Source organism: Meleagris gallopavo, chromosome 6, assembly GCF_000146605.3.
Source record: "Meleagris gallopavo isolate NT-WF06-2002-E0010 breed Aviagen turkey brand Nicholas breeding stock chromosome 6, Turkey_5.1, whole genome shotgun sequence".
In the NCBI taxonomy this organism is placed as follows: Eukaryota; Metazoa; Chordata; class Aves; order Galliformes; family Phasianidae; genus Meleagris; species Meleagris gallopavo.
Window position 1 is genome coordinate 25,202,472 of NC_015016.2, and position 7,585 is coordinate 25,210,056.

The following is a 7,585-nucleotide window of genomic DNA, read 5'->3' on the forward strand; positions in this document are numbered from 1 at the left end:
GTAGGGGTGGATGGGAAAGCTAGAAAAAGAAAACTTGTGAAGGTACATAAGTGATGTGAGAATTGTAATAAGTGATTTGGATCATTCACATCTGAGCCCATGCATCAGATGCTGTAGCTATTCTGCTTCAGTTCATTTTGATACCAGAAAAAAATTATGTATAATTATTTACATAGCCTAACAGCAGGCAAAATAACAAGTCATAGCCCATTTTCTTTACTTTATTTATAATGAAAGAGAAAATTCCATATTAAGTTGTAAATACTCTGTGGAATTTAATAAGGCCTGTAACATTAACAACAACAACAACAAACTCCCTTTTCCCTGGAAAAACAAGCAAAGAAACCAACCCAAACATCCAAAATTTTCTTTGAATCACTCCTTTGTTAGTTCTCCATTTTTAACAGTGGCTGATTTTGTTGGATTTGTCCCCCAGATATATTGCATGAAGTTATATTTCTTGTTAATATAAAACTCAGTTCCAAGAAAGATAATTTTTCCAGCAGTGTTGGAGTATTAGAAAATGAAATGAATAGCAGACCCTGTTGTATTATCTTGTGTAAAAGCTCTGAAGGTTCTTTTTAATATCATTTTCATTTAAAAATCAGCTTAATTATAGATTTGTCAATATGGTTCATTGAATACCTATAATATTCCTGATCTGACAATAAAATTGGCCTGCAATATTTCATTGGCCTACCTCCATTTGTGAAACATTACATTATATTTTAAATTACTGCATCACCTTTACTTAACCTTGTACATACTTTTTCAGATAAAATATTTTGCCCAATGAAATATCATTTATAACTATCAAAATTATTTTTTTCCTAGTTATTAAGAAGATTTTTTGAGCTTACTAATTTGATGCATCACATCAACCTGAAAACTTAATTAATTAAAAATGAAACAGTATTCATATGAATGCTAAATTATGATTTCGTTTATCCATTATCAGCTTATGGTTCATTAGACATTTTTAAACACCATCATTCCTGTAGTTGTTTCAAAAACCCACTAAAATTAAATCTTTAGATGACTGCGACAGCTGTCCCCCTTGAGATCAGTAGTATAATTATGAAATAGCCATTACCTGGTTATTTATGCAACATGTATTTTCTAGGGATAATATTGCTGTTTCCATTACACAAAACCATTGCATTTCATTAATGTTCCAATCTGTAAGTTTAGCAATAAGTCTGTTTTTAAAATTCAGGGTGGTAATTGCTTCAACCAAAGCTGTCATTAGCATAGCCTATAACTTTTATTTTTGAAACCAGAAATAGGGAAAATATTTGTGTGACCATTTATATTGGATTTACAGGAAACAAAACAAAACAAGAAGTCTCCTGCCTCCAGATGTGTTAAAATGTCCCAACACTAGTACCTACACAGTACTGAGAATTTCCAATAATGGAAATAATAATGGAGTCTGTAGGACTATGCAATGATCTTTGCTACAAGTGAAATGAAAGTGATCAGGACTGTGATTGGTATCTCTGCAAAAATTTATGTACATTTTTTTCTGAACCTAGATATATGGATGCATTTGACACCTTTAGTTAAAGCATTTCTCTTGAAGAAGTAATTATTGGTGGAAATTTGTCAACATATCTTTTCAGAAGGGAAAGCTTAAAAAAGGGAAAATCAACATGTAGGCAAGCAAAATCAAACAAATGTTTTTGTGTACTTTCACTGTCATGCGTCTTGTTCTTCAAAAATTCTTAATTCCTTTCCTATCAGGTGAGAAACTTTCCTAGCTTTTAGCTAAATCATGATTTCAAGAAAAAGTCTTTGTAGTGAAAGAACTGGCAAAAGCTTATCTACATGTTTGTAGCAAAGCTAATAAGTAACAACTTCTTTCCTAGTAGATTTTAAAAAATTATTATTATTTAGTTTTAAGCTGTGGGTGATTATTTAAGCTCTATTTAAGAAACTATTTAAGTTTCTGTAAAGTCCAGATGGAGGGCTAGTAGTGTCAATTAATGGGCGTTGTATTACTAAAGAGGATGCTTTGATATTATGTCTGTGACATACATAGAACTGTGCTCTATTTCTATGTTTAGACAGTGGAAAGCCAGAACTTGTACTCCCATCAGGCAAGGCTTATTCTTCTGAATGCTAAATACTGGGAAAGCTGCAAGCAGAGGACAGACTATTAATATGCCTTATTACTAGCTCTTCTAGCCTGTAGTGCAACCCCAGCTTCTAGTGATGCTATGCACTGTGTTGCCCTGAGGCTGTATTGAGTGAAGGGAAAGTTTGATTGGCAGTAACATGTATGAAATGTACATGATATGCATGAATGCCCTTAGTGACCAAATCTCAGGGCCAATTGTACATTTAGCATCATGTGTGCTGCAAAATACAGGATGTATTCACTTCTTCATTATCTATTTGGAATGACATGTGGCGATATGACCTTCATTAGGCAGCTATGCCCAAGTGAGCATGTCTATACACTGCAGTCAGTACTTGTCTGAGCTTTGTTTCCTCTGATCTAACTGCAGGTATCGAGAGTTGCTTTCTTTAAAGATTCAGTCCTCACTGGAACACTGTTTCTGATTTAAAAACATCCCTCAAACAATCAGGAGAGAGTTTTAATGTGAATTTCTTTAACTAGGGAAAAAGGTATCTGTTTACCTACTAGGACCAAATGGACAAGACACAAAAAAAAAAGACATAAGTATGTCATGTACAGCATAATGCTTGTTCAATATTTTTTCTATTATTTCTATGAAAAGGACCAGATAAACACAAAAACACCTCATCTTCAGTCCTGTTTGCATCATATCTCATATATAGCTTCAGAACATGTATTTTTCATTAAAAGAAAATGGATGACAAAAGGAATAAAACTGGTCATTCCTGTTTTTAACCCAGCTCATATTTATTTTAATCTGTGCTCTCTTTCATTCCATTATTTAGAATAAATATTATCAAAATAATGGCTCTAATTCTCATTTTCATTATGAATGGTTCGGAGACACTATCTCATCCCAGCTCAGCTCTTTGATCATCTGTACATAGAAATATACCAGATTGGGCAAGATAACCAGAGTATAGTGTTGTTTTTTTTTTTTTCTTTTCTCCTTCTCTCCTGCTGCATTACTGGGTAAGGCAAAACAACAAATATTCCATAGGCACTGTTTGAACAGGTTTGACCGGGTCTAGAGAAGTCTGTATGATGTGAGTGAAAATAACTTTCCATGAGTGAGTCAAGAAATCATGCAGAGAAGTGTTGGAGCTGGGGAAAACCGAAGCCATTTTAAGACTTGGTCCCACTAAACTCCAGTGCTCCAGGTAGGCTCCACGCCTCCCGAAGTTCATGCACAAGATGTCAGATGGTTTAGATTTGTCTGTCCATCCAGTTTATTTTACTTGAAGGAGTTCTACGAGTTATCCACCACAACAGAGAAAGTGGATTCCTGGGTTGAGGTGTAGACCTTCAAGCCACTAGCTACTCTGGCAGAGAAGTTGGCAGTGTTTTTCCTAGAGTGATGTTTTCCAAGAGATGGAGGGAAGCACTAAAGGAAATAGTAATTCTGGGTACTATAATCTTCTGCAGCCCTTGCCACTTTTTTCTTGTAATATGACCCACAAATAGTTGGGCTCAAAATTTTTTTCTGGCAAATAACTTACTTGAAAAATGTAAGTAGGTTCTCTGTATGCTAGAAAATGTTAACAAATGTCTTAGGAAAGTAAAGGAGAGGTGAAGAAAATTTTTGAAAAAGAACAAATTAGCAACAGTGGCAAGGCCCCTTAAATGTCTGGAAGATGTGTGAATGATAAGAATACTCTTATCATTCTTATCTATCATATCTTGATACAAGGTCGAGAAGTGCAGTAGTACCTTTGAAAATGTTTTCAGAGACAGCGGCAAGAGAAAATCTCTGTCTGAATTCTAGTGGGAAAAGAGAAATTTAAATTTTCCGTAGTCACTAGGTGAATTTTACTGTGAAGATTTAGCAAAGATGATATAGCTAAAAGATTGGTTTTATTTAAAGAGAGGGCTGGAGAAAAATGCGACTTCTAGTCATCATTAATAAATCCCAAAAGATTTTTTCCCTGTTGTATTGGCTTCCACTAAAATAGTGAAAAAATATTTTACTTAATGATTAAAGAGAGCCTGAGAGGAGAGAGCTGGGCAACCAAGGAACAAGGTATACTATTTGAACTGAAAAAAATTCCCACATTTCACAGTTTTAACAAGTTTCCTTTAGCTTTCAGTATGTTAGGTGAAATCCTCTATTTGTAAGAAAAGATCATCATTAATAAATTGTAAATACTAAATATTATGATTATTTAGGAATTTGTACTCATATGTTAATAGACTTCAGTCCAGAAACAATAACAAGTGGATGAAGTAAATGTAGTTACACAGTGAAAAAAACATGCTGCTTGTAAACACAGAGATTAGACTACTTACTTGACCTTAAAGGAACCTTTCTCAATCTGGAATTTTCTCCATGCCAGGGGAACAGATTGCACCTTAAATTTACTGACTGTGTCTTAGAATAGGTTAATATGCCTTATTCTCACTGTCACATTAAGTGTCAAAGGAGATTCTTCATGCTGGGTACATTAATTTTAATATAAAAGAGACATGCATATTCAGATGCTAGTTGAGTTAAAGGGAATGCTTGCATTTAGGAAAAAATGACAACAACAACAAAACTATATATACATTTTTTTCATCAAAATATTGACAAAAGCAAACTGACCATATTTATAGAAATATCTTGATCATACTTGAGTGAATTATATAGGAGACATCAAACAGATTAGAGCCTGTTCTTTCTTGTTTGTAGCTATAAATTTTATTCTGGAAAGGGCAAGTGACTGCTTAATTCAGTTTGGAGTGGACAAACACAATTCACAAGATTAGCAGCTTGCCGAGGTGATCTAAAAAGTAGAGGTACTGTTTACGTGTTATACGAATAGATTATTTCGGGTAAAGGTCCCCAATCTGTTTCTGAAGATTTTCGAATAATCGCAAGGAGAAATTCAGTAAAGCACACTCTGTCTCTTGCTTATCAGCTAACAGTATCAGATAGGTTGGCAGAACGCTTTTTGCAAACACTTTCAAAGGGCCTTAGGAAAAAAAATTCAATACTCTGACACATGGAAAATTCTAACAAAGCTGTTTTTTAATGTCAGATATGAATTGAGTTTGATTTATTGGATCATGTATCCAAACATAGGAAAACAGGAGATATGATTTTGTTTTTAAAACCTGTATGTGCCTTAACTAAATTCGAGAAAGGATATTCTGGGGAGAATGTTACAATCCATGGTTTCTGCAGCAGGATTGAAATGGCAGATAATGAATAAAGGGGATAACCCTTTGCTCCAACACAGAAACTTCCAGAAAAGGGACATAGTTGTCAGTACCAAGGATGTTATCAGAAAGAGAACAATGAAATATATATATTACCACAGAAGATACATCCATGAAGACATAGAAGGCTTAGCAGTTACATCTAGGAGAAAAAAAGATAGTTCTGGATGGGCATCTGTGGTCATAATGAAATATAATGTTTTTTACAAGTCTGATTCTGAAAATACTAAAATATTTAATTATATATAGATTCTTTATTGTTATTCCATTGTGATTATGCAACATACATATAATTCATTCATAAATAATATATAAATGTATTATATATAACACATATAACTGCAATGGTTTTGGTTTTCATGCTTATTAGCTCCATCTTTACAAGATGTTACTGCCTGCAAAAGAAGCCTTTCTTGGGGAAACTTTGAATACTAATTTAGCACATCCTGCTGCTTCTGAGAGCTTGACATTTGTTCTTTCTTACCTGGCTGCTTCATTTAATTTAGAGTGAATGTTATTATGACTTATTGTGTACAACATTTCCTCCGTATATGAACTGTAGCCTGTCCCCTTAGCAATCTTATGAGTTAACTAGACCTGGGAACTTCCTGAACCTATAAAACCACTTCCCTTCGTGAAACACCGTTTCATTTTTCAGTCAGAGACATTCACATAGGAAACCAGAGGCATCAATATATTGTTTCAAATTTTAAACAACACTGAGCAGTCAATATTTTTTATTAATTCTAGATATAAAAAAACAGTACCCTAAAATAAACAGCTGAAAATTTCATCCCTTTTTTTTTTTCTCTTTGAAATGACAGGAATTTCATCTCTCAAAGGCTATCTAGCAGTTTGCAGCACACAAACAAGGGATGATTTGTTATCGTTATTAATAGTTCCTTACGTTTCGTATAATATCTATTATTAGTCTCCAAGACTGATTAATTTTTTCTTAAATGTGGTAATATCTTACATTAGGATAAAAATGTTGTGTTGAATGACCCTGAAAGATCTGAGCCAAAGGAGGAAGGTTTTCAAAATGACAAGAGTTAAAAATAAAATAATATTCTTGCACACCATGTTAGTGTGTATGGACTCCTCTATAACAGAGACAGAAACACTAAATCATTTGATGCACCCAGCTAAAGGAAATGAGCAGTATGATCAAATTAAAGTCTGGAAAAGCTAATATGAATATTTAAGAGGTATGTGGAAGTATTAAGTATCCTTGTGAAGAATTAAACAATTATTTGCTTCTTTGGTGGCATAGGTTTCACAGTTACTATCTCTTTGCTCATTATCTATGTGTCTGTTTGCACAGTTGTTTGGACAGGACAGTTCCTCCCTAGCACAAGAACGGAAGGAGATGGTGCCTTTGCAGTTATGTGTCTCACAAACTCCAAAATCCACTTTGACACTTTTTTGTGACCGTAGCTAAGGGAGTGGAGAAAATTCACAGACCAACAAAAGACAGGATTGGGGAGTAGAAAGATGTTTTTTCTCTTGTGAGATGCTGTCAATTTTGTATCAGAAAGTAAGTAAAGATCATAGATAAGAATTTATATTTCTATAAATATTTCATATTTAACAAGGGTAACTATTGCCTGCAAAGATTTTTGACTTTGTGGCATTGTAGAAACCAGTGGTGTGGAACAGGAGTCCAGCCTGCACATATTCCACTGTGACAGATCCCAGCTCTGTTAAACTCACATACATCATTTATCTGGGTGCCATTGACATCTTAAAAGTCTCATGGAGGAATGTATAATATCAGCATTTTCATGTGATGTGATTTTGGCCTTTTACACTTGAAGTACAAGAAAGAAGCATTTGTAATGCTCTATTAAAAAAAATAAAAAATAAATAAATTCCATTTTAGACTGTGTATTAAACCAGGGTCTGAGTTGCCAAAAATGCTGATCACTAGCTCTGAAAATGGAATATTTTAAGACTATCTTTAATTAGGAAACAAATCTTTAGCAGGGAAGTAGCCTGAGGGATGGTGTGTACACTGGAAGTCTTGGATCTGAGGTTTTCCCTCTGTCATGGTTTCATGATTTTTCATTATCGGTATTCCACATCATAACATCATGCAATGTACTGGGGGTTTGACTGCTGATGCTCAAGTTCCGGGTGCCTGTCCAGCGGAGAAGAGCAGCTACGTTTCCCCAGGGGGCTTTGCGGTCAGCGAGGAGATATAACTCCCGGCAAGGTCACCTGATGCTCTCTTCTCTGCCTGCG